The sequence below is a fragment of the Zea mays genome, chromosome 1, assembly GCF_902167145.1.
Source record: "Zea mays cultivar B73 chromosome 1, Zm-B73-REFERENCE-NAM-5.0, whole genome shotgun sequence".
In the NCBI taxonomy this organism is placed as follows: Eukaryota; Viridiplantae; Streptophyta; class Magnoliopsida; order Poales; family Poaceae; genus Zea; species Zea mays.
In genome coordinates, this window is record NC_050096.1 from 181,569,538 (window position 1) to 181,597,477 (window position 27,940).

A 27,940-nucleotide genomic window follows, 5' to 3' on the forward strand; every position below is an offset into this window, starting at 1 on the left:
TCGATGTCGTTGTGGGTCACGCTTTCCTCCCCTAACACAGTGACTGACTGACTGCATAGAGAGCTTTAAGGAGTTTGACAACGACAATATCTGTGGCACTGTCTACGTTGTCATGTAGATGTTCGTCGTGCTCACCTTCGGCATCCAAATGCCCATGGATCGTGGTCAAGTTACCCCATCTACACCATAATCAGAGACAACATGCAAAACAAGATTGTTTTACCTTTCAATTAGACATTACGCTAGATGACATTCAGCGCGTAACGCAATGGAACCTTGATGTCAACGAGCATAGTGAGTAGGGTGACATGTGAAATAAAATCTTCCATGCACTTAGTTGATTTATTTTAGAATTTTATTGTCTGACCACGACAACCATGAGATTTTATTGTCTGGCCACATTTTTTCACTATGAAACATGTGGCACTATCAGTTCAAATCGAATTTCATTTATCGTATTGTTTGATCAAAAGCGAAAGGAATCTCATTTTGCGTGTTGTCTCTGCTCATGGTGTAGATGGGGTATCTTGACCACGGTTCACGGGCATTTGGGTACCGAACGTGAGCACGACAAATATCTGTAGGAGGACGCAGATGGTGCCACATATGTTGTCGATGTTGAACTCTTTGAAGCTTTCAGCTTAGTTGTCACCCTAGAAGAGGAAGGCACGACCCATGACGGTATCGACGAGGCACTCATTCAAGTGTCGTGTCTCCCTAGCAAAGACGATCGGCAGCAAGGCCTCGATCGTCTTGAGCGTCGTCTCCAGCTACGTCAGGTTTGGGTACTCCAGCAACTGCAACACCTACTTCATCCTCAAGAAGACTATAAATCAAGAAGTTGGTTAGTGAAAAGATATCAATCATAGGGTTTGAGTTTTTTGGGGCGATGGAGAAAAAAATATAGCTGTTTTGTTCTATTATTGTGACATTCCTTACCATGTTACTTATCAATTCTACATGTGGAAGTCAAAACATGGTGTTTTGGTTTCCTCCAATAGTTCAGAGTTTCGCTCAACATATATTTATAGCTACAAAATGCAAAGTTCATATAACTCTTGGAACATATGTGATGCCATGAAATGCCAAGTGTGTATAAGTATATATATAATAGTAGATAGTCCTAATTTAGATTACTATTGATAAGCATGCAAACCATGTTGCAAGTCATTCAATAACTGATGCATCATTAATTTATCATGTATACTCTAGAACCATATTGCATCATTGTCCACCTATGAAGATTGTTTTTATGCGTAGTGCTAATGTTGTATGACATGAAGGTAAAGTTAAGAATGAAGGGGTTGAATTGATAATGTGCTTTCCTGTTAGTCTATTGTTAGACTTAATTTACCAACCTTGCATGATTTTTTTGTAGTTGCTATCGACACACTCTAATGGCTACGTAGAAAAATGAAACCAATCAAGAAAAAATTATGTGGTTTTGCAATATTCAATAAGATGAAAATTGCCACCCAAATTTGAGTTAATGAGGACTTCAACCAATATGGCTAAGTGCATGACCATAACTCCCACCTAACTCATTAAGTCAAGTTCACTTTCTCATAAGTAATATGAATTCATTACAATAAATCAAGGAACTTTAAGAAGCCACATTAATATTCAGTTGCTCTATAGTAGCCGCCAAAAGTATGTGTATTAGTTTCGGCGCCAAGAGAGTAGGCACCAAAAATATGTTTATTTTCTATGGCGGCTCCGTAGCTGCCAAAAATAATCGTATCTTTTTGGCGGGTACTCTCTACTAGTAAAAAATAATACACTTTATATTGACAGTTGTGCCTAGAGTAGCAACTCACAACCCAAATTTTGGGCCTTACAAAATTCTACCATGACTCTTTAGCAAAACCTAGATGAACGTATAAGGTTGACCACTCAAAGTCGTTCATCTGCTGATCTCCGTATTGGATTCACTCTTGCTGAACCATTATGCCCCTTCTAATCTTACTCGTCTATCCCTGGATCAACGATCAGGGACGTCTCTTCCCCACCTCAACACCTACAGCGGTAGCCCCTGACCTGTAGCAGCAAGCACCCTCACAGACACACACCCTGACACCCTAGTGACCCGCCCTAGACAAGACTTGGTGTAATCAAAGCTAGAGAATGGGGCGAATTCGATGGGCACCAGATTACCAGTGATCGAGGCAGTGATGAAAGTCAGCGGCTACGTGAAATGGCGGCCCAACATCCTCCTTCATTCGATGTTGCAGCCACAGGTCGACGGTGGCAGCTCTCCGCCGAGGTCTCCCACCTCGCCGAGAAGCCTCCTGCATTCTCGTCATTTTCTGAGGTCACAGTTCCATTAACGATGATCCCCCTGTGCTCGTCAAAACCACGTCGTCGTCAATGGCGCGATTTGTCCTCAGAGCGACAACTTCCCACTGTTTTTCTCTACGGTCAGTGGAGTGTGTTCTCATGGAGGCAACTTGCTGCTTCGGTTTCTTGTGAGCGGAAAAGAAACCCAACTGTGTCCTAAAGTTTATTACAACGGTGAAGATCATGGAGGATCCCAACTGTCCGAAGTTTTTTTATGAGCAGAAAACAAACGGCTAACAACGCGGGCCCACCCATCAGCTGCTTAGTTTTTGCGTGCAAGGTAAGTGAGAGTCTATCTAGCGGGCCCCACATGGTGAGGACGCCCACATGGCCGTGCCAGATATGGAAATAGGTGGGTTGTGTGGGGGAGGGAGGACTGGACGCTATTGGGCCAGCGGTGGGCGGAGGCGAGCGGGCCTAGCAGGTTTCGGCCTACAAAAGCTCTTTTTCCTTTTTTTTCTTTTTTACCGGAGTTCGATTTCGAAGAATCTATGTCTCCATTGAGGTGTCCTAAAGAATAGGGTCTCTTTCAACCCTCTCAAGCGATCACAATGATCAAGATTGAGCCCTCTAGATCTTGAGATGTGAAAACTTTGTCTCTGCAAGGCACTCCACAAACTCGGAGACTCTTGCTAGCCTTTACAAGATAATACAAAACACAATAGCACCAGAGCACAACACAACACCAAGACTCAGATCACACAAGCACACTAGCCTTCTCTTTCACTAGTAAGAATATTTATACTCAATTGAGGCACTTTGATCTCTTGGGATGAAGCGGAGGTGTTGCACTAGTGTATGAGAATGTTTGCACAACTCTTGTTTCTTGTAATTTTCCTGTTAGTGGGGTATTTACAGCCCCAAACCCCTCAATTAGCCATTGATAAAAACCAGCAAAAACTGTTCTTTCCTCGTGTGCACCAGACTGGTTCGCTGCCCCACCAGTGTGATATCCTGGCCACAATGGATGGTGATATCCTAGCCCAAATCTTAATAAAATTAATAGAGTACTCATACCAACAAGGTGCATCTTTTTTCGGAAGCCTGTCTCAAAAAAACCTCGAGGTTAAGCGTGCTTGGCCTTGAGCAATCTTCAGATGGGTGACCGACCGGGTAATCTTCTCAGGTGTGCATGAGTGAGGACAAAGTGCACACAAAAGAGTCATGTTGGTCTGTGGGGATGATCTATGATCCTAGAGGGCTGCCAGGAGTAAGTACCGCTGGTCCGAAAGTGGACGGGGTGTTACAATTGGTATCAGAAATGACCCTCGCGGTTTTAGAAGCGTGTGTGTACTAGGGGTTTGGGTATATGGCGCATGGTGCATGTGGGCCCGGAGTGGTCACATGGCATGGCATATGACGACAATAGACATACAGACGTGGCCAAGAGTGGAGGTTCCTGGCTTGGGGTTGACCAATAAGGACTTCGATCTTCTAAGGGGGGTGGATTGTGATATCGTGGCCCAAATGGATGGTCATATTCTGGCCCAATGCTTAATAGAATTAATAGAGTACTCATACCAACAAGGTGCATCTTCTTTTTCGGAAGCCTGTTTCGAAAGAATTTCGAGGTTAAGCGTGGTTGGCCCAGAGCAATCTTAGGATGGGTGACCGTCCAGGAAGTCTTCTCGGGTATGCATGAGTGAGGACAAAGTGTGCACAAAAGCCGCGCGTTGGTCTGTAGGGATGGTCTATGATCCTAGAGGGCAGCCAGGAGTAAGTACATTGCGGTCCGGGAGTGGATGGGGTGTTACAACCAGACCTCCAACGGTCTACAGAATAAGCGGGATCTAACTGTCTACTTGCCTTGCCATGTGGCACCAGACTAGTCCGGTGGACCACCAGACCTTGCCACGTGTCCTGTCAAGTCAGCTAGCCATTGGAGTCTAAACCCTGAAGTATCCATTGGACCCGACTGGCTCGGTGCACACTGTACTGGTCCGGTCCCTTGAAGTCCTTGAGCTTCTCTTTGCAGCCTTCTCTAGAGAAGTGGTCTGGCGCACCACTAGACTGTTCTGGTGCGTCAGGTCACCGAAGTCTTGAATACATCTCTGCAGAAGTGGTCTGGCACACCAACAGACTGGTTTGGGTGGACTAGGCCAACGGACTATACTTTATGTAGAAGCAGTCTGGACAACCAATGGACTAGTCTAGTGCGCCAGGCCACTGAACTCTTAAGAACACATTTCTGCGTACTCGGTTCGGTGCACCGTAGACCAACTAGATCTTGACACTCTTTGGCTTTTGTTCTTCGATTCAATTTTGTTGTCCTTGAGAGCATTCCTATAACTTAGACAAACTTATTTAGGGTCTGTCCAACTAGTCTAAGTCATAGTTGTTGAGTTTAGGTGATTTCCAACTCAGATCCCCAAACTTGCTCAAACTTAGCACCTTTTCCAAAGTCTGACTTTTCAATCTCTCTAAGGTGATCAAGAACATTCTTAAGGGCATTTAGAACATATCCAAAGTTATGAATTACTCATAGTTCAACTTATCCAGGTTTTTCCATTTCTAGCCTTTGTTTGAGCCAGTTGTTGCATTGAATACCTCAATTTGATTCTCAGGAACCTGTATTCACATACTTAGCAAACTAGTTAGATCACAATGTTGTGTTGGTCATTAATCACCAAAATCAATATAGAAACAACATATAACACATTTCCCTTTTAGCTACCAGGTGTGCAAGGGCAGTTGAGGGCGAGCGCTGGAGCATGGCATGGTGTAGGGGCGAGCACAGTGCGACGAGCGGCAACGATCAGCTCTATGGGTGTGCACCGTGTGGCAGTTGGCAAGCAAACAACAATAAGAGGGCACATGGGATGGCTGATAGGAGGGGGAGTTGCGTTGTGATGACACGATTTTGGTGGCAAGGAGGTAGGGCAGCTCAACTGGGGCTGGGGAAGAGGTGGCACAACCGGGGCGAGGGAGGGGGCGAGGTGGTAGTATTGGTGACTAGGGTGGCAAGGTGGCGGTGTGTTGGCGACATGAAGAGTGATGCTGGGATTGGAGGAAGTGCTAGATGCATTGTGAAATATGTAAGTAGGCTCGAACAAAAAAATCTTACATATGCTTTATTTTGGGTTGCAGGTTGCTACTCTATGTACACTACAAATAAGTGTATTATTGTTTGGCTTCCAGGCACAACTGTCAATAAAAGTGTATTTTTTGGCTCCTAGGGAGTACCCACCAAAAAGAATACGATTATTTTTGGTAGCTAGGGAGCCGCCTTATAAAATAAACATATTTTTGATAGCTTCTCTCTAGCCGCCAAAAATAATATGCTTATTTTTGGGTGACTACTATGGAGCTATCAGATATTAATGTGACTTCCTAAAGTTTCTTGATTTACTATAGTGACTTCATATTACTTACGAGAAAGTGAACTTGACTCAATGAGTTAGGTGGGAGTTATGGTCATGCACTTAGCCATATTGGGTGGCTGTTTTCATCTTATTGAATATAGCAAAACCACATAATTCTTTATTGATTGGTTTCATTTCTCTACATAGCCATTATAATTTGTCGATAGCAACAACAAAAAAATTCATGCTAGCATGGTAAATTAAGTCTAATAATAGACTAACAGGAAAACACGTTGTCAATTCAACCCAATCATTCTTCATTTTTCCTCTATGTCATACAACATTAACACTAGGCACAAAAACACTCTTCATAGATCGACATTGATGCATGATGGTTCTAGAGTATACATGATAAATTAATGGTGCATCAGTTGTTGAATGACTTGCAACATGGTTTGCATGCTTATAAATAATAATCTAAATTAGGACTATCTAATATTATATATATACTTATACACACTTGGTCTTTCATGGCATCACAAATGTTTCAAGAGATATATGAACCTTGCACTTTGTAGCTATAAATATATGTTGAGAGAAACTCTGAACTATTGGAGGAAAGCAAACACCATGTTTCGATTTTCACATGTAGAATTGAGGGCATCTCAAGTAACGTGGTAAGGAATATCACAATATTAGAACAAAACAACTATATTTGTTTCTCCATCGCCTACAAAAAAACTCAAACTCTATGATTTATACCTTTTCACTAACCTACTGCTTGATTTATACTTTTCTAGGGTATGAAGAAGGCGCTACAGCTGCCGGATTACCTAAAGCCGACGGAGCTGAAGATGATGCTCAATACGATCAAGGTCTTCCTGCCGATTGTCTTTGTAAGGGAGGCATGACACCTGGATGTATCATTTGGGAGCAAACTTTAAACGTCTACCTCTTTTAACTAAGATGTATCATTTTCTTCCAAAGACACGAAAGTATGACACATTGGGTTTGTTACCGGTTAGAAGCTCGTAAGACGTCTTCTTGACACTACTACAAATCGTGTTATATGAGATGGTTAATTTTTAGTTATTAAGATGCTTATGAAGTGTCCAAATTTGATGGAGTCGCAAAATATGTTACGTTTTTAAGATGGTTATAAACCGTCTTAAAAGATATTAAATAAGACATTTTTTAATTTATAACCGTCTAAAAAGGAATTTGTTAAGTCATTTTGTCCAATAAACTGTCTTACATTAGGTTTTGTTTAAGACACTTCTTCTAAATAACTGTCGAAAATGCGAACATTATAAGTCACAAAATATTTATCAAACTGACTAGAATATCCTATAATAATAGACACTCGCAAGAGAAAAACCATCTTATTTAGGAGACTGATATTGGACGTTTTAAAAACCATCTTATTTAGGATACTGATATTAGACGTTTTGAGAAATGTCTTATTAAGATTTGAAACGACTTACTTGGCAGTATATTCTTCAGTTACCACGTTATAATAATTGAAAAGAGAAAAATGCATACACATATATTTAATAACACTATAATTAATATAATATAGATAAATAACATTCAATATCTCATAAATAAGCATTGTCAAATAACTCATACATAAGTGTACTCTAAATTTAAACTTGCTCATCAACTATTTGTGCTAACATTGAGCCTAACTAAGTATATATAAATTCATGTCTCCACACTTGTGCGACCACCAAAATTTGAGTTCCATTCCATCTTTCATCGATGGCATCATCCATCGTTTCATCAATTCATCATCGTCGATGGCATCATTCACCAGTATTTATGTGCATCTTCTGCTCTGAATCCTGAGCCTTGACCACCGCAATAACATGTCAACATGTTCAGCTGGCTACTGCTTCGGCTGTAGCTGCAACAACACAATAGCCACAACAGCTTATGTTAGTGTTCTTTGTTGCAAAAGATATTGTATTCAGTAATAACAAACAATGCTTATTTAGGTTGCCAGGTTAACCACTCACACTGATCAAATTTAGTAGCAAACTGGTTCCAAATGGTGATGTTTAAAACTGATGGAGAAGAACTTTAAAGAAAATTGTTCTTGCGTGTGTGCCCATGTCTTCACTGTATTCATTTTTCCCATAATTTCTGACATAGATTAGTGTCCACTTATTAATCTAATTCCTAACTGATTCTGGAAGCCATACTGTTGGGGCCATGCTTCGTTGCGCCGAAGGTCTTGCGTGAAGAAGCAGCTTCGGCTGAAATCGTCCCCAGGAAATGGCCGAAGGTTCCTTTTTATAGAGCTTCGGCGTTACAAACCGACATAAAGATAGAATGACCTTTTTATCCATAGAGGTCTAAGATAATGTTGTAAACTTTTGTAAAGGGCATAATTGTAATTCGTCACAGGCTGCGTCCTGTGTCTATAAATAGATGAACAGTACCCCCGTACTGTTCACACGAACCTGTCATTTGCCTTCACATCACACTTGTATTCTTCAAGACCGAAGGTACATTTGTAATTTGGAGTCATTTACATTCGTTTATAATAATAAAAATGGAGATGATTTTATGATAACATTTAAGTATTTTCATATCTCATGATTTATATGAATGCTTCGTTCCTCATTGTCACGCTTACGAAGCTACGTCCTTCGTAACCTTCGTCCGAGATGCTTTATATCCCAAAGGGATATAATGTTATGGAGGACGAAGGACTTTTACACTTAACATTTTCTATGTTGCCTTGTTCTTAATTTTTAGCATTTGAGAACAAGTCCCCAACATTGGCGCCCACCTCCGGTGAACTCACTTCCACTTTTTGAGCTGATGGCTTCGTTCAACAACCGAGCTGGAGCTGCTTCGGACCCGAAGCTGGTGCTACCGATCACAGGTGGCTCGTCCTCAGAGCCAGCTAACAAGAAACAGAAGAAGGAAGCACAGAGGAGGGTACAGCATGTTGGGGTGCAAGGACCCTTCATCAAGACAAGATGGTCTCACATTCCTATTACCTTCTCCCAAGAGGACCTTCAGCTCAAAGATTACCCACACAACGATGCCATGGTTATCTCTTGTGTTATCAAAGGATTTCTGGTCCACAATGTCTTGGTTGACACAGGCAGTGCAGCTGACATCATATTTGCTAAAGCCTTCAGACAAATGCAAGAGCCAGAAGATAAGATTCATGATGCTACACATCCTCTCTGTGGCTTCGGAGGAAGACAGATTGTAGCACTGGGCAAGATCACCATGTCAGTGACCTTCGGATTCATCAACAACACTAGAACTGAGCAAGTTGTGTTTGACATTGTTGACATGGAATATCCTTACAATGCAATTGTTGGTCGTGGTACTCTTAATGCCTTCGAAGCAATCCTTCATCCTGCTTATCTTTGCATGAAGATACCTTCGGAACAGGGACCCATTGCTATCCATGGAAGTCAGGAAGCCGCAAGAAGGGCCGAAGGTAACTGGACTGACTCCAAAGCAATCCATAATATAGATGGAGCCGAAGCTTGTGAACAGTACAAATTCAGAAGGGAGAAGGCAGCTTCAGCAGATCAGCCGAAGCCCATGCTATTGTGTGAGGACATAGCAGAGCAGAAGGTGCTGTTGGGCTCGCAATTATCTGAAGACCAGGAGAAAACCTTGATAAGGTTTTTATTCAACAACAAAGATGTTTTTGCATGGTCGGCTAATGATCTCTGTGGAGTAAATCGGGATGTTATTGAACATTCGCTCAATGTTGACCCATCCTTCAGACCCCGAAAGCAGAGGCTTCGGAAAATGTCTGATGACAAGGCCGAAGGGGCTCGCAATGAAGTAAAAAGACTCCTCAGTGCAGGAGTTATCAGAGAAGTGAAGTATCCAGAGTGGCTAGCTAACACTGTTATGGTGAAGAAGGCCAATGGCAAGTGGAGAATGTGTATCGATTTCACAGATCTCAACAAGGCTTGTCCGAAGGACGAATTCCCGTTGCCAAGGATAGACTCTCTAGTCGATGCAGCAGCTTCTTCAGAGCTCATGAGTCTCTTGGACTGTTACTCAGGATATCATCAAATCTGGATGAAAAAGGAAGATGAGCCGAAAACTAGCTTCATAACTCCAAGTGGCACGTATTGCTATCTTCGGATGCCTGAAGGGCTCAAAAACGCTGGAGGAAGTTTCAGCAGAATGACTGCGAAGGTTCTTCAGTCTCAAATAGGCAGAAATGTGTTGACCTATGTTGATGACATTATCGTCAAAAGCACGAAGCAGGAAAATCATATTGCTGATCTGCAGGAGACCTTCGCCAGCTTCAGACAAGCTGGTTTGAAGCTGAATCCAGAGAAATGTGTCTTCGGAGTAAAGAAGGGTAAATTTCTTGGATGCTTGGTTTCAACAAAGGGAATCGAAGCTAATCCAAATAAAATCGAAGCTATACTTCGAATGGAGCCACCAACTACAAGAAAAGGGGCCCAAAGATTGACAGGAAGGCTGGCATCTCTCAACAGATTTATATCCAGATCAGCAGAAAGAAACTTACCATTTTTCGAGGTGCTGAAGTCAGCCGAAGTCTTTCAATGGGGCCCAAGTCAACAAAAAGCCTTCGAAGAGTTGAAGCAATACTTGATAGATCTCACAACATTAACTCCACCAACGCCAGGGGCTCCTCTGTTGTTATATGTGGCAGCTTCGCACTCAGCAGTAAGTGCGGCACTTGTCCAGGAGAAGCTTGATGGCCAGCTCAAGAAGCAAGTCCCAGTGTATTTTGTATCTGAGGTCCTTAGTGTCTCAAAGAAAAATTATACAGAGCTGGAGAAGGTATTATATGCCGTTTTAATGGCATCCAGGAAGCTTCGGCATTATTTTCAGGCATACAATATCATTGTTCCTTCTTCGCAGCCGTTGAAGGATATAATGAGAAATAGAGAAGCTACTGGACGGATTGGGAAATGGGCTGCAGAGCTCAACGAATTTTACATTGATTATGTGCATAGATCTTCGATCCAGTCTCAAGCATTGGCAGATTTCATTGCCGACTGGACGCCAGGGGCTCAGGATGAAGAAGCAAATAAAGATGCCGAGGTGTGGACAGTATTTTGTGATGGATCTTGGGGAATCTTCGGAGCAGGTGCAGCTGCTGTGTTGGTTTCACCATCCAAGGTCAAAACTTGTTTTGCAGCAAGACTTGATTTTAGCTGCACAAACAATATTGCTGAGTACGAAGCCCTGCTTCTGGGCCTTCGGAAATTAAAGGCAATGGGAATCAGAAGGGCAATTCTTAAAACTGATTCCCAGGTGGTTTCGGGTCATGTTGACAAAAGTTGCAAGGCTAAAGATCCGAAGCTTGAAAAATACCTAGATACGGTCCGAAGGATCGAAGCATCCTTCGAAGGATTCTCTGTCAAGAATATCCCTCGAGGACAAAATGAGCATGCTGATTTGCTAGCTAAGTCTGCGGCACAGGGGCTGCCGTTACCTTCGGATGTGTTCTTCGAAACAATAAAGGCACCTTCAGTGGAGCTCCTTGAAAGAGCAGTCCTCAACATATCTCCTGTTTATAGCGAAGATTGGAGAACTGAAATAATCTCTTACCTTCAGGGTAAGTTCCTTTCAGATGACGAAGCTTACAATAAAAGAGTAGAGGCAAGAGCTCGTCCATATGTCATGATAGAAGGGGAATTATACAAACATGGAGTTTGCGCTCCGCTGCTCAAGTGCTTATCTAGAGCCGAAGGTATAGAGTTGATGAAAGAGATACATGCAGGCCTGTGTGGATCCCACATCGGATCCAGGCCGTTACTTGGAAAAGTGTTCCGCCAAGGTTTTTATTGGCCGAAGGCAGCTTCGGATGCAGCGGAGTTAGTCCAAAAGTGCGAAGGTTGTCAAAAATGTGCAAGAGATCAAAAGCAACCTTCGTCTTTGACACAGCTGATACAACCCATCTGGCCATTGCAAAGATGGGGCCTTGACTTGTTGGGTCCATTACCACCGGCCCAAGGGAATCTAAAATATGTTGTAGTAGCTGTGGAGTATTTTTCCAAATGGATTGAGGCGAGGCCATTAGCTACAATAACTTCGGCCACTGTCCAAAAGTTTTTCTGGCAGAACATTGTCTGTCGCTTCGGAGTACCGAAGGCCATCACTGTAGACAATGGAACGCAGTTTGACTCCGAAGCTTTCAGAAACTTTTGTGATCAAATTGGAACGAAGATCCATTTTGCATCAGTCAGGCATCCGGAGTCGAATGGGCTTGTTGAAAGGGCCAACGGCATTATAATGACAGGAATAATGAAGCTAATCTTCAATCAACCCAGGGGAAAGTGGCCAGACCAGTTAACCAAAGTGGTGTGGAGCCACAATACAACAGCATCAAGATCTACAGGCTTTACCCCATTCAAGTTATTATTCGGAGACGAAGCAATAACCCCGGAAGAAGCCAAAGCTGGATCAATAAGAGTAGTAGCTTCGGCAGAATCAGGTCCCGAAGATGCTTGCCTTGTGGAAAAGGATGCTTTAGAAGGGATCAGGCTTCAGGCCGTGGAGAATATCAATAAATATCAGGCTGAAACAGTTAAATGGCGAGATAGAAAAGTCCGGTTAAAAAATATTGAGCCGGGACACTTGGTGCTTCGGAGAGTGGCTAACCCAGATACAGTGGGTAAGCTACAGTTGAAATGGGAAGGACCATTCTTAGTAGTATCTTCGTCAAGGCCTGGATCGTACAGATTGAAGGACATGGATGGCAACGAAATTCCAAGGTCTTGAAATGCGGATGAGCTTCGGCGATACTATGTATAACATGATGTAATTTTTTATGTTTTTTCTTTTCTTTTTCATGGCACCCTTTTCCTTTCCGAAGGGGGAGAAAGGTTTTTAATGGGGCCATCATGTGTAATTTCCTTTTTTAGTCTTATAAGAGCAAAATCCCCCAAAAAATGTAAATGTAACAGCTGAGAACGCACCATCGAGTGCAGGAACTGAAAAAGAAAAAAGAGAAGAAGCTCCAAAGACGTCCCTAAGGGGATGCAGAGCTCTCAGCGAAAAGTCAACGCTGGTACCGTCTAAGTAAAAGACGAAGAAGCTCCAAAGACGTTCCTAAGGGAATGCAGAGCTTATACCGCCTAAGTAAAAGGCGAAGAAACTCCAAAGACGTTCCTAAGGGAATGCAGAGTTTATACCGCCTAAGTAAAAGACGAGGAAGCTCCAAAGTCGTTCCTAAGGGAATGCAGAGCTGATGTGTGGTTGATTCCAAGGAAATAATGGTTGAGTGTGGCTTCGGTTATATGTTTTGGACATTCATTCGCACATCACATTACATCATAGCATTTGCATTCATAAGCATTCATTCATGGCATCTGTGTTACTAAGTGGTTGCTTCGGCAAAAAGGAGAAGTATTCTTTTACGTTTTGGAGTGTACAAAAAAGAAAAGCTTCGGCAGAAAGAAGAAGTAGTCTTTTATGTTTTGTACAAAAAAGCAAAGCTTCCGCAGAAAGAAGAAGCAGTCTTTAATGCTTCGTTGTGTACGAAAAGAAGGGAAGGTGTTTTTCGCCTTCGGCTCAAAATATTGATTTCGTCCACATCAAAGCGTCTTAATAAAAGGGTAAGGATATATTACAAGGTATGTACAAAGTTCCTTGAGAACGGTTTAATTGTATTTACAACAAGTTGTTACAAATTTTCTAGCCTACTACTACTAATCTTCTTCAGGCTCCCGCTTCGGCGGCATATTCTTTAATCACCTTCAGCTTCGTCATCCTACATGAATCCAGGTATCCAGAGTAAAAATCAAGTATGAAGGAGAAGGTAAGTACAAAGTAGGATTTCTTACTGGTTCAAGATGACTTCGAGCTTCGTCTCCAGCCTTCTCCCGCCCGCCTTTTGTCCATATCATTTTTATAAATCTATTTGAGATACTTCGGGCGAGGTCAGGTATATCGTCCAGGATTGATGGAGACAGGGTGAAGTTGGGCCTGTTGACGATCTTTCCATGCTCGCAGCCAGCCTTCAGGAATGCTGCAGCAGTACCCCGAGAAGCTACCCAGGCACAGAAGTCACCGTGCCCAGCTATAACTTCGTCAAGTTCTTCAATTTCAGCTTCGATATGATCGAAGGCTTTTGGTAAATCTTCATCCGAAGGGGTAAATTTCCCGCTGCTGGCTCCAACTGAGTAAAAGATCTTCTTTAGTTGTTGGATACAATTGTTGCTAAAATTCAAACATTTATCCTGAAGGCTTGTTAATGATTTCTTCAAATTTGAGTTGGCTTGGACTTCGGCTTCAAGTTTAGAATTAAGCTCTAGCTTTTCTTGTTCAAACTGTTTTGATTGACCGATAAGCTTCGAATTCAATTCTGATATTTTAGCTTCGGTCTCTGCCAGCAAGCCTTCGGTTGATTGAAGTTCGAAGTCTTTCTTTTCAATGATGACTGATTGTTCTTTTATTTTGCTCTCTAAATTTCCAATTATAGCTTCGTGTTTTTTGTCCTCTAAATCCTGCTGCATCTTCAGAGCTTTGCTCAGTAGCATGCTCTGCACAAAAACAGTTTTCGTTAGTAACATTTTCATTATCCAAAGCAATAAGGAACAGAGAAAAGATTGTTTACCTTGAAATTGGAATAAAATAAGCTGCCGACGATATGCTGTCGTCGGTAGCGGCTGATATCTATCTCTAGCTTCGGAAAACCGATACTCTTTGACAGAGTACCGATGACCTTAGCTCCGGTTTGGTCTCGAATGCAGCCTAATTTTTCATCGTCCACACCTCCGAATAGAAGAGCTCCTGGCCTGTATCCGCAAGATTTGGCATAGTCTTTTAGCTCTTCTATTTCGTCCTCCGAAAGTTTTTGCCCAATTAAATTTTGAAATGTGTAGGCTTCGTCGTCCGAAGCGACTTCGGCTATTTCTTTCCCCTTCTCAGGCACTGCGGCCATGACTTTTTTAGCAGCAGCGGCAGCTTCTTCTGCAGCCATGTCTTCTAAAATTTTGTCGATATTCTCAATGGTAGTCTCTAAGTTCACATCTTCGGCTGTAGCGGCTTCGGTAGCCGCGACCTCCGAAGGTGCGACTTCGACGTTTGTTGTGTCTTCAGCAGCTGCTGTTTTCTGAATTGATGCTCTCGGTGGCGTCTTGTCAATAACTTCTGTTACGGCAATAATTCTTTGCCTTTTTGCTTTGGTTATCTTCGTTTTTTCCGGCTCCGCCACCTTTTGAAAAAGCTTCGTCAGTCGAGGCCCTAATGGACTTAGCTTCGTGGGCATGGGTTCAGTCATTACCTTTAGAATTTCCTCCACGTCGCTGGTAGAAGGTGGTGTGGGGGTCCACTCTCCTTCGGATAGTTTTCGCTTTGGAGTTGATATTTTTCTCTTGACAATTTTCTTCTTTTTTGGTGGTTGTTCTTCATCCTTGTTTAAAGCTTCGGCCTCTCTTTTTCTTCTCTGGCCCTCAGCATCCTTGTTCAGCTGCGCATAGTCAGGATATTCGAAGCCCAGTGCATCAAGCACTCGGTTCAGCCTTCGCTTCGGACGGGTACCGAAGGCTGCTGTCATCAGTTGATCTTCTTTTTTCGAATAATTTCCAAGAATTTCATTACACATCACCTCAACTGTGTCCAGCCACTCTTGGCAGGGCTTCTTAAAATATTTCTTGAATTTGAAGTGGTAAGGAAGCCGGACAAGATCCCCTTCCTTCTTCTCCCCCTTTAACTTTGGCATTTCCCATTTTTTCAGAGTAGGGAAGACTTTGAATGCTAAGAATTCTTGAACCAGATCCCTGGTACCAATATGCTCTGCAATGATTCTGAATTCATCCATTGCCCGTTGAGTTTGACCCTCTGGTGTCATGTTGCAGTGGGGTCGGGTTTCTCCGAAAGTTAGCTCGAGTGGACTTTGCACAAGCTTCTCCTTGTCCTCATCAACCTTGACATAGAACCATTCTGATTTCCAGCCTGCCGGCCATTTGCTTCGGTAGCTAATTACAGGAAACTTTGCGGTTTTCCGGTAGGCAAAATTGTAGCAACCGAAGTTTTCATGAAGCCCATCTTTTCTGGCCTTTGTTTGATAATGCAATTCATGAACTCGACAGAAACTGTCAGCAAAAGGCTCCACTGCTTGGCTTCGGAGGGCCCAAATATAAACGCTAAGCCTAACGATAGCGTTAGGAGTTAACTGGTGAAGGTAGATGCCAAACCTCTTCAATATCTCCGCAACAATCTCGTGAACAGGGAATCTTAGCCCAGCCTTTAAAAAGCTTTTGAAGATGACAACCTCGTCCTTCTCTGGCTTCGGGGTGGTCTCTTCTCCCCCGAAGCGAAGTAGCTTCTTCTGATCTTCACTGAAAAAACCTGCTTTCACCATCTTGGCGAGATCAACCTTTGAAACAGTCGATTTTCCGAAGTCTAGGTGGCTGGGTTTGCTGGGCATGGCAATACGGTAGTCATCTTCGGAGTCGGTTTCTTCAATGTTCCCTTCTCCTTCGGCAGCTGTCGGGTTTGCTCCGGCAGCAGCTATTTCTTCCGTAGTCACCAGTCCGGAGCGCTGCATCGCTTCGGAGATGGGCACAGTCTCCGAAGCTTCAGTTTCGTCCCCCTCACGCTCAACCCTAGCTGTAGAGCGAACTCTGGCCATTTAATTATGAACTTGTGAAACTTTAATACTTTTTTCTCCGAAGCAGGCTTCAAGATGGAGCTTCGTTCAAACCTGACAAACAAGCTTCGGTGATGGTTAAAAATTTTGGCAGCAAAACAGTGCAAATAGCAGTAAATGCTGTGGTAACTTCACACCTACTCGTCTGTTTATATAGTGCTGCAGGTAAGAAGGCGAAGCGGCAGGGTTTTTACACCAGGCGGGCAGTAACTTGTACTCGCTGCGCAGTGGACCGCAAAGACCAAACAGTGACTCTGCAAGGTGGGACCGACACGATCTCGGGAAATGAATCGTTTCTCGGCAACGAGCTCAGGGAAGGTGTTTTTTGGACCTTCGGCTTCCCGAAGCTTGAGAGGATTTTTTCACGGTTCAAGCTCGTTACGAAAAACGATCTAGCGCCGCGAAAGGGGCTACTGTTGGGGCCATGCTTCGTTGCGCCGAAGGTCTTGCGTGAAGAAGCAGCTTCGGCTGAAATCGTCCCCAGGAAATGGCCGAAGGTTCCTTTTTATAGAGCTTCGGCGTTACAAACCGACATAAAGATAGAATGACCTTTTTATCCATAGAGGTCTAAGATAATGTTGTAAACTTTTGTAAAGGGCATAATTGTAATTCGTCACAGGCTGCGTCCTGTGTCTATAAATAGATGAACAGTACCCCCGTACTGTTCACACGAACCTGTCATTTGCCTTCACATCACACTTGTATTCTTCAAGACCGAAGGTACATTTGTAATTTGGAGTCATTTACATTCGTTTATAATAATAAAAATGGAGATGATTTTATGATAACATTTAAGTATTTTCATATCTCATGATTTATATGAATGCTTCGTTCCTCATTGTCACGCTTACGAAGCTACGTCCTTCGTAACCTTCGTCCGAGATGCTTTATATCCCAAAGGGATATAATGTTATGGAGGACGAAGGACTTTTACACTTAACATTTTCTATGTTGCCTTGTTCTTAATTTTTAGCATTTGAGAACAAGTCCCCAACACATACCATCGAGCTATAAGGTCATTAACAGCTATAAGGGACAACTTTGCAGATAATGAATGAAACTATTCTTGTGGAATGTCCTTGGCCATTAAAAAGACAATAACACAACACTACATGGATGGAACATACCTTCTCACCACAAGATATATTGGAAATGTTTTCCAACTTTTCTTTGTAGGCCTCACACTGAAAACAACACCTTCTGAAAATGGGTCCATGTAATCAACAAGTCCAGTTCAGAAGAACCTCCAAGAGTAATCATCTGAAACCATATTGTTTGTTAATACAAAAACTCATTTGAACAAGTGCAACCTACCTCATGACCAAAAGATAAAATCAAGTTATGTGACATATTGCATTATTGGAGATGTCTAAATACATGAGTGTCTGAAACTAGCATAAGTAGTTGTATAATCATTGTTTCCTTCGTTATGTGACATATTGCATTATTGGAGATGTACATGGCTACCTTTTTCTAAGACAGACAGTGACACAGTGCATGGACCTGCAATGGTTGACATTTGGTCAAGGAAAACTAATTTGTTTTACCAAGTGAAATGGCATTTGGATAGAGCAATCAACAAAATATCTGTGAACTATCAGCTCATACTTTGCAAATGTGTAAATGCAACAAGAACCATTACAATTTTGCAATTACCAAAAAATCATAAGAGCCAACAGATTATTGTAACATACAAGGACGTCATATCTCACCTTGACCATTTATCTGTACATGTCCTTCAGTTGACTGACATCCTTGTCATTGGGCTGATCAAGGTTCTGATCCAGTTCCCACATGCTGCCCCGTTTTGTTGTCTTGATGTCTGACATCGACGCCATAAGCATCTCCTTGGACCTTGAGGTCAAAATCTCAAAACCTCGCAGCTGGGAGCTCCCCGAACCCGATGGCCGAATGTGGGTTTCCCCTTAGTCGATGCCTGGTACTTCGCCATGTACCGCCCTGCCTGTCGCATCATCCAATGTGGGATGCCATCCTCGCCAGCAAGATTTGACCAAACTACAATGTCAGCAATTGTGAGGCCATGACCAACCAGAAAGGTCTAGGAGGCTAAGAATCCATCGATGAATAAGCAAGCATTTTCAAATTCAAAGCCTAAAAGAAAGATGGGGACATATTCAAGCCATTCAACAACCTACAAATCAATATGACAAAATACATTGATATACAAAACACTAATTGTTATTTTATTCTTTTGTTAGCATTACTAAAGTGAATGTTTACATACCTTAATAGATGTGAGTGAGAGAAACAATGGAGAAGAGATCTAGATGATTCAATGTGATAGATAAGGATTTCTTATGTGTACAAAATGGGGTGCACAAAAAAACACATCTCAGTGAGGGTCAATTGTTGGGTGGATCTAGATTAATTTGAACTGATATTTTATTTAGGGATATAGATTTGACAGGTGAGAGAACAATAGTTTCTACAAATTGACAAGGTAATGAAAGGTGTACTCACTCATGCAGATTTCCATGCAGATCCTAACATTGCAAGAAGAATATGTACAAGTATGCTACAAACAAAAAGGAGTGACACAAAAAGAGAACAACTTTAGGTTTAGTCCTTTATTTTACTGTTGCACTGAAAGTTTACCCGAACAGCAAATATATACCTTCTTTTGAAGGTAGTCACATTGACTTTTCCACTGCAATGATAACTCTAGATTGGGGAATAATGGTTTACGGGTCATCAGAAGATAATGATGATGTCAGCTTCTCCAAAACTGTTGCTCTACTTTTAGTTATTGGTGATACACACGAAACAACACCAGTGATGCAATTTATATTACAGTAAAATACTACTGAAAATTCTTGAGTTATGTTCAAACTACATTATGAACATTTGATGTAATCATGCAAAAGTACATACTACCAACGGTCTAAAACTTCCAGAATAGCTTCATCGGCCTTTTGGTCCTATAAAAGAGTTCCATTGTGGACGGTTAAATAAGATGTGAATTTCGAGTTTATGGTAAACATTACATCAGAGAAGAAATACCCTACCCTTAGCAGTAAGGGGATGTGCCAAATGTTTGTCACGTCATGGAGGTTCACTATATTTGAGACCTGCTACACAAGTTGTGTTGTCAACACAAGAACAAGGGTAAAAACTCAAAAGGGGCCTTGTAATGGGACGATCATTATCATTAATGGGACATGGCAAAATTGTGAAAGCTTGGCCTTCACATGTTCCTCCAATGGCTGCAGAGGATACAAAAATGTGCGTCGGAGATTCAGTTTTCAGCACCGACAAACAACAAAATGGAGGCTTCGAAGGACTGGAACTTGAGGAAGGTGACTATATAGTGTACCTCAGTGCTGCAACATGCTAAAACATCAGGTACTAACCCAAGTCCTCGAACAATATGTTGTGTAGCAGTAGGCTTAGTTTTCTACACAAATGTAACATGCTGTTAACTACATGAAAGTAATTAACAGAGTTCTTTTATTTTAAAACTTTTTTCCTACAAGCCAAATTGCAATTATACATGATAAATTTACCTACTCACCGTCTACATTTAGATCTGAAACAAGACTAGCATGAACGAGACAGAAGTTCCTAGGTGATACAACACAAAGTAGGAATGAGCAGACTACAAATAAAAAATAGTAAAAGGAGTAAAGGACCAGGCTAAAAGGTAACATTTGTGCTTAGAAAAGAGTTGTTGTTTTCTTACCAACACGGTATGAAAATTTACCTGATGCTTCAATGAAAGACATTAACTCGATATCCCCTACATCAAGAATGCCACTGTTGTTATGCGGCGAAAAGATTTTGGCCCCTGCACCGGCATACTCACACAGCTATGGGAACAATTGAGCAAAGATATAACTACTTTAGGTGTTTGAACAATGTTATGCTTTATACTGATGCAACAATGGAAATATTTATTCATCAACCTATTGTATGCTGTTGCAGCGCACTTGGATAGATTGCACATACAAGCAAAAAATGCAAATATAGAAGATGGATCCTACCAAAAAACCTTGGCAAAAACAAGGTGCACATGTTACTAAATAAACATTTCAGCAAGCAACATAAATGATTTATCAATACATGTAACATATGAGTTGATGAATAAATAATAATGTTAGATTTTCAGTTCCATAAAAATATCTTAAGTGTCACTATATCATCTCATAATGCATATAGACAGATATTTTTCACCGAGTTCGTGTGTCAAGTGTTAAATCTATAGGCCAATCTACCAGATATAATTATGTTACATTTATAACCATATATAATAGATTGGAATAAAAAATAATCTAGTGTTAGTTAGTACACATAAATCAGAGCAATGTTACATCGAGAAAACACAATTTATAAGAACACGGTAGTACGACAGGAGTTGATGGCATGGTCTTTAGGATTCATGCCTCTGATGGGGCTGTTGTCGCAAAATTTAAATCTTCTTCAAAGGCAATAACTTAAATGCTCAATCACATGATCTTTAAAATCTGTTAAATTCTATGTCGTTAGTTTGACAAATCAGAGTACTAGAACGTAGTAGATCTACCAAAAGGTAACATGTGGCTAACAGAAAGCTTTCTATGGTCCAAACGTTTCTTTTTAGTATGAACTAATGTACTGAAATTGTCATATGTAGACTTTACTTACAGGTCACAAGACATAGGAATGTATAAATAACTGTAATACAAGGGCATGGTAAAATTCAACAAGGAAAATTGGGAGAATGACATGAGCATCCACTCACAACGCATTGAAAGATGGCTGGCTATACAAAGACAGGTTGCTCAACAAATCAGCGTGAAACGGTATACGGACAAGGCACTTGTAGGCATGAAACAAATGAGAACATGGAAAGACCATGGAAATGCATTTTGTAATGGCATTCCAAGGCACCTATCTCCGCCAAAAAGAGCAGGTAGGAGCACAATCAAGTGAAATGGATACCTGAGTCGATGCACGTGGACATACAAGAGAAGAGAAACTTAAAACACATCATTGCTGATGACCAAATCCTTATTGAACACCATCGAGAACATGCAGGGTCATAGAAGCAGAAATGAGGGCGCACATAATGAACACAAAGAGAAAGAATAGGATGATAAATTACCAAAATAAGCAACGACATACCAAAATGCAGGTGCAATTTATACTCGAACGCATAATCCATAAGTGCAACTTATATAGGCACATAATTTGGTTTGACAATAACAACCTATGAAAAAAGTATAAGATAAATAGATTCTGTTATTCTCAAGCAAGAATAGCACATGCATTTTTAGTGTAAGAATTTCATAGATAAAATGAGCATAAACATTAAAGCTTGCTCCTAATTCTTATGCTGGTTACACATGTGCATAACAAAATCATGTGGGTATGTTCACTATGTGAGTATGCTTGTGGATCTGAACTTGTAAAAAAACAAACGAGTAAGCAGTGGGCACGCTTGGCGGTGTGATGGTGGTGGGGAGGGGAGGAAGGGGAAGGTACGAGCTCGTTGCTGAAGATGGGGGGCGACCTCTTGCCGCTCCCAGATCCTATCACGCGCGGGGAGGGGTGTTGAGGGTGCGGCAGAGGTCACGGCGGGGGCTTCTCCAAGATGGACAAGTACGTCGCGTACCCAGTTGGAGCGTCGCGGCAGGTTGGGCCAAGAGCATGAACGGCGTCTCGAACTTGACGACGACCACCGGCAGTGTGGTGGACACGACCGCGGGGCTGATGCTGCCAACTGGATCCGTGGCGGCTGCGATCCGGATGCCACGACGGCTAATGGGGGATGCGACGCCATATTGGGAAGTCTAGGGGTTAGGGTTTTGGGAGAAGGGGGTGAATGAGACTCAAGAGAGAAGCAGAGGGGTGGTCGCTTCTCGACAAGTAGGGCGAGATGTGGGTGTCTCGGTCACCGAGCACCGCTTGGGCGGCGCCCTGGCGGTGGTCATCACGGACGAGCTCGCCGGCGGCGGCTGGACGGGCGTGGCAGAGGTGGGTTGTGCGGGCAAACGGACGAGGGTGGTTGGCGGCCGGTAGGGCAAGGATCAAGCGTGGGGTCGGGAGGATCGAGCGTGGGGTTGCGATGGACGATGGTGGATGATGCGGGCAATAAGATGGATGGTGCGGATTAAGGGGAGGCAGAACGACAGAACGACAGAACCAGATGAGGCAAACTACTATTGCAGCCTTAATAAGTAGTAAAGTAGTATAGATAATTTATTTTAGACTAATTATATATTTATTAAGTAATATATAAATGTAGTTTGCGTGTATGTTTATATTCATTATCATTTGAATGAATGTAGATAGAAAAAGTAGGCTAGAAAGAACTATATTTTAGAACAAATGGAATAATTTATATAATTCTGTAAGCTGGAACAATTCATAACTGCAATCCAGACTAACTGAACAGTCCCTCAGTTGGATCCGTACTCATGCCACGGTCGTGACAAGGTGGAGGCGAGCGGGTATAAAAAATCCTCCCCGGATTTAATAAAAGAGATTAGAAGGAATTATTTACATAGATAAGTTTTACATTTCATGTCATATATATCATCAAATTAAGTCGAATTCATTATTCACTATGTTTTTTTCACTATACGACTTATCAAAAATATCATACTAAGATAGTTTCATATTTAGAAGTGTCTAGTATACCCACTAACATCTAAGTCAGTTCTTATAGTCTAGACGACTCTAATAATATCTTTATTTGAGATGGTTTTATATATAGAAGTGTCTAATATACTAAGCAAAATCTAAGACAATTCTTAAAATTATAATGAATCAAAAGGTATATTTATTTAAGATGGTTTTCAATAACAATCCGTCTTAAATCAACATAAGACATTTCTTACGATGTAACCGTCTCAAAACACTTTTTTATTAAAGACGGATCTCCAACAAACTGTCTTACCTTATTCATCACCATATGATAAAAGACGCTTCTATAAAATGCACATGTATCTGTCTTAAAATGTGTGTCTTAAATAAGTATATTTCTAGTAGTGTGAGGAGGCGATGAAGACAGAGCCAATTTATGGCATGGCAAGCCGTATTTACAACTTCTGACCAAACCCGCTCCGGTGTCTTGTACTCTCCAAGCATTGTCCTTGCCATGTCGATGAGCGTCCTGTTCTTCCTCTCTACTACACCATTTTGTTGTGGCGTGTAGGGAGCGGAGAACTTGAAGCGTCCCAATCCTCTGGGACTCAAATGTGATACAATTACTAGTCCCAAGAGGCTAGTAAACACATTTATACATCAGATGATTCCAGATCTGCTTAAACGAGACAAACCTACAAAGGTGGCGAACAACTTTAAGAGTTGGTCCACAACTCGGGACATATCATCAGAGTGGGGCTAAAGCAGCCCGATATACGCAGTGAAGCAAATCAGCGGTCCAACAGCCACAGGCAAGGTTGGGAACAATCGTAACTCTTACCCGATCTCCTTTTTCTGAAAAACAACAAATAAGCAAGGGTGAGTACAAACGTACTCAGCAGCCCACCTTCACCCGCGGAATGGGGAAATCAGATATAATGCATGGAATATGTGGAGCTTAGGATATTTTGCAGAAACAGCAATATTTTATGCAGAGTTGTTTTGAAAAACATTTTGTATTTTTGCAAAACGCATCCTCTCCAAAAGGAGCAGGAAGTTTTTCAGTATTATAACAAAATCCCCTGGACTAAACCATCCAGGTGTCTCAGTAGTTTCCCACTGGTTTTCCTTTTCAAAAACAGCTACTGGACTTCCCGTCCACCATAGCTCATGGCTCAACCGCCGAACCTTTTAAAAACCACTTTTCTCAAATGCACCCTTTTTTTGGAAACAAAACATTAATTGCCATACCATACCAGACTCATCCATTCCTGCGGACACAGACTATTCGAATAGGTTTTCAAACTCTGCGCAGAGGTGTACACTTTACCCACTAGTCCGGCTCTGCGATCTCATGATCAATGAGATCCGAATCCGAATCTCTTTCTTTCCTCGCACGTCCTAACCTTAACGGTTATCCGGAAGGAGTCAGGCCACCGCCATGTCCAAACCGGACAAAACTTTCCCCCTCCTTATCCTCCCGGTGCTCCCCAGCCTTCATAACCCTGGGGTTGGACCGTACGAGTTCAGATTGAGTGACTGCCCACACAGTCTCGAGTGGTTGTACTTATCATGAGTACAGGTAGTGAAAGATGACAAACCGGTCCTTATACGAGGGGACAATCCTTCTGCTCATGCCTAAACCAGCTGAGCCATCACCTTAGGCCCTCCCCTAAACCAGGGAGTCCCTGATCATCCCTACTCAAAGGTGATAAGGGTGAAAACCCTTCATCACACACATTTTGAAAAGCATTTTCTTTTGAAAACTCACACCTGTTCTCAAATCATTTGGAACATATATATCAGGGATTGATTGCGGCAAGCGGTTGGGTGGCCATAATAACTTGTCTCAAAATCATATCATGCATAAAATAACAGGCTGAGGGTTGTGGTTGAAAAATCATAGGTAATTTATGCATCAAAGGGATCCAGTGAGCTTGTCGTGCTTATTCGGCGAAGAGGGAAGGGGAGCTCGCGGAACTGGCTTCTGGCTCCACCGCCTAGCGTAGACTTGCGGATCTGGCCTCCACGAGACGGCACGAACGGTCCGATAACTATGCAACATGAACAAGCAAACATACAAACCAGCAAGTATACCAACAAATATTTAGTATAGTACAGAATAGCGATATATGGATGGATAGAGTCTTGAGTAGAATCTATGTCATGTGGTGTTGAGATACTACTAGTGGTGGAGCGGAGGTGCTTACTAGGAGGGTGGACTGGAGGCGAAGCGACACTATGCGTGTAGCCGGCAGAGCGGAGTAACTGAGTGGGTGGGGTATTTGCCTTGGTTGAGGGTGTTGAGTGTGTGTGGAGAGGGAGAGGGTAGTTGGGTGTATTTATAGCTGGGTGTATGTGGTGTAGCACAGTGAAGTTCACTGTTGGTGAGAATAGTGATGAATGAATCGTCTAACTTAGTATGAACAAGAGAGTTATAGGCAGAATATGGGACAAGAGTATTTTGGGAGTCTTCTGGAATATGAACCATGCTTAAGAGATGACATGGTTGGATAGGGAATAGTTTCATAAGAATTTAGAAACAAGAATTATTGGAATCTGAGTTTGGAAGCCTAGTTCGAAGGAATCTCAAAGTCAAGTGTGCTCAACTTGGGGAAACCTGGGATGGGTGACCAGATGGGAAGTTCCCACTGGAAGGAAAACCACAGTCACCGGAGTTCGTATGATTGGAACATGGGTCTGGCTGGTCTTAGGTGGACTGGACAGCATGATGGATGAGTAGTTGAAATTTGGGATGACTAGATGACCGATGAATAGTAACGATGATTAGTAACGATGAATAGTGGCGATGGAAAAGAAATTATAGATATCATCGATGAATAGTAACGGTGATGAATAGTGTATGTGAATAGTAACGATGAATAGTAATGGAGAATAGTAATGGTGAATAGTGATAGTGAATAGTTCGTATGAACGAACGATGAACGATGAATAGGAACTATGAACGAACGGACGAACGATCGAATGATCGGACAAACAAACGATCGGAATTTCGGCAGCATAACGGCAGGAAAAGATTATTTGGACGAACGAACGGACGAACGATCGAATGATCGTACGAACGAACGATCGGAATTTCGGCAGCATAACAGCAGGACAAAGATTATCTGGAAGAACGATGAATAGGGACTATGAACGAACGATGAACGATGAATAGGGACTATGAACGAACGATGAACGATCGAATGATCGAACGAACGAACGATCGGAATTTCGGCAGCATAACGACAGGACAAAGATTATCTGGAAGAACGATGAATAGGGACTATGAACGAACGATGAACGATGAATAGGAACTATGAACGAACGATGAACGATCGAATGATCGAATGAACAAACGATCGGAATTTCGGCAGCATAACGGTAGGAAAAAGATTATTTGGACGAACGAACGGACGAACGATCGAACGATCGGACGAACGAACCATGAACGATCGGACGAACGAACCATGAACGATCGGACGAACGATCGAACGATCGGACGAACGAACGAACAAACTAAGAACAGGGGACGAACGATCGAAGAACGATCGAACGATCCTTGTGCTAGTGTGTGCTTGTGTGGAACATGGAGTGGGTGTGTGTGGGGGGGGGGAGAGAGTTGCCATGAAATGGCTTGGGGTGGGATGAGAGGAGGCCCTTGCCCCTCTATTTATAGCCATGGTGGGGGGATTAGGGGGAGGGATGAGAGGATTAGTGGGAGGATGAGAGGATTAGTGGGAGATTAGCATGGATTTGTCTTGTATAAGTGAGGTTTGCTTGTAGAGCTCACCGTATGACACTGGAGGCATACGTATACGTATGAGCATGAGGAAAGTTATGAAGAAAATATTTGTGGGGACTTCAAAAATGATTCGGAAGGTATTTTTGAGGAAGAAAATACTTGGAGAATTATCGGTGGAATATTTGGACAATATTTCTGGAAAGAACTTGAAGGGGATCACTAGGGAAATATCTGGGCAGTATTTCTGGAAAGAATTTGAAGGTGATCACTGGGGAAATATTTGTAGGATATTTTGAGGAGGATTTTGGAGAGAATATAGACCACTATAATTTATTTGTTGATATCAACTTGCAAACAAACATTTTGAAACAAAATTTGAAATTCATTTTGAATTTAGAGGGAGTTTGAGAAAATTTCAGGATTTGAATTTTTGGGATGCTACAAATCTACCCCACTTAAAATGAATCTTGTCCTCGAGATTCGGCTTAGAAGGGTTATGGGCATAGCTTTACTTCAGCTACATATCTTCACTTTGCAGACTATTCGAGGAGATGGAACTTCAACAAAATCTGGCCTTTGAGGAGCATCTGGTTGCCGATTGCAAACGCTGATTCTGGCTACTCAAGATCATCTTCAGGCTTCTGGCTTTCGCTTGGCAGCTAGCTTATTGAAGAAGCATTGACGCCAACACGCAAACCTTTCTCTTGCGAACTCCCACATGGATTCCTTTCTTGATTGGTCTTCTGGTGCTTCATCAACAAAACTTGGGTGACCACTTCTCATCCAGAAACTTATATGCTTTGATGATCTGGTCCTCCACAAGCTTGCTACAAGTCTTCCCCTTTTTCTCCACAGCAGGAACCTTACTGGAATACTACCCCACTTAAAAAGAATGAGGGTAGAACTCTTGAATCTTGGGGATTTGAACTCCTTGAAGTACCACATAACAAGGGTGTTACGGGTCCTTCTGCTGCTGTTGCTGCTTGAGCTGGCTGCGGAGGGATGACTGGCACAGGGTTGATTCTGGGAGAACCTTCTTATCTTCTCTTCACTATCTTCTTTTCTCTTCTCACTTTTCACTGCCTCTTTCTTTCTCTTTGCTCTTCCCACTGGAGGAGTCTATCGATGAGTATTACCATCATACAGAAGAGGAAACCAAAGACTATGAACCATGTACAACAGTCTTCAACCCAAGAATCACCAAGCATTGTGATCTTAGGGGCGAGGGAGTGGGAAAATGGAGTTGCTTGCTATTTGGCAGGGAGGTTTATCTGGAGTGTGCTTTGCTTTGAGCGAGATGGGAGTTGAGGGAGCCGATGGGGGGTTTTATAGGCGAGCGGGGGTGCT

At 42.3% G+C, this 27,940-nt stretch overlaps 2 long non-coding RNA genes and 1 pseudogene across 4 annotated transcripts; 1 reads left to right on the forward strand and 2 right to left on the reverse strand.

Annotated features, from left to right (window-relative positions):
- Positions 1-436: 436 nt before the first annotated feature.
- On the reverse strand, positions 437-1,078 carry LOC103640635 (uncharacterized). Its single transcript, XR_559790.1, has 2 exons — positions 940-1,078; positions 437-826 (listed from the first exon to the last, which is right to left on the reverse strand). It is a non-coding gene; the product is annotated as an uncharacterized lncRNA (long non-coding RNA).
- A 5,091-nt stretch (positions 1,079-6,169) lies between these two features.
- On the forward strand, positions 6,170-6,661 carry LOC100277456 (3-deoxy-7-phosphoheptulonate synthase pseudogene; annotated as a pseudogene). The gene is made up of 2 exons (NR_157098.1): positions 6,170-6,316; positions 6,440-6,661. The product of NR_157098.1 is annotated as a 3-deoxy-7-phosphoheptulonate synthase pseudogene (transcript).
- Positions 6,662-7,204: 543 nt separating this feature from the next.
- On the reverse strand, positions 7,205-22,139 carry LOC103640636 (uncharacterized). Of its 2 annotated transcripts, XR_002266262.1 has the most exons (7): positions 19,985-22,139; positions 19,796-19,845; positions 19,598-19,678; positions 19,290-19,487; positions 17,976-19,202; positions 17,391-17,523; positions 7,205-7,545 (listed from the first exon to the last, which is right to left on the reverse strand). It is a non-coding gene; the product is annotated as an uncharacterized lncRNA (long non-coding RNA). The 2 variants fall into 2 exon arrangements; XR_002266261.1 differs by having other exon boundaries at positions 19,796-22,139.
- Positions 22,140-27,940: the final 5,801 nt, after the last annotated feature.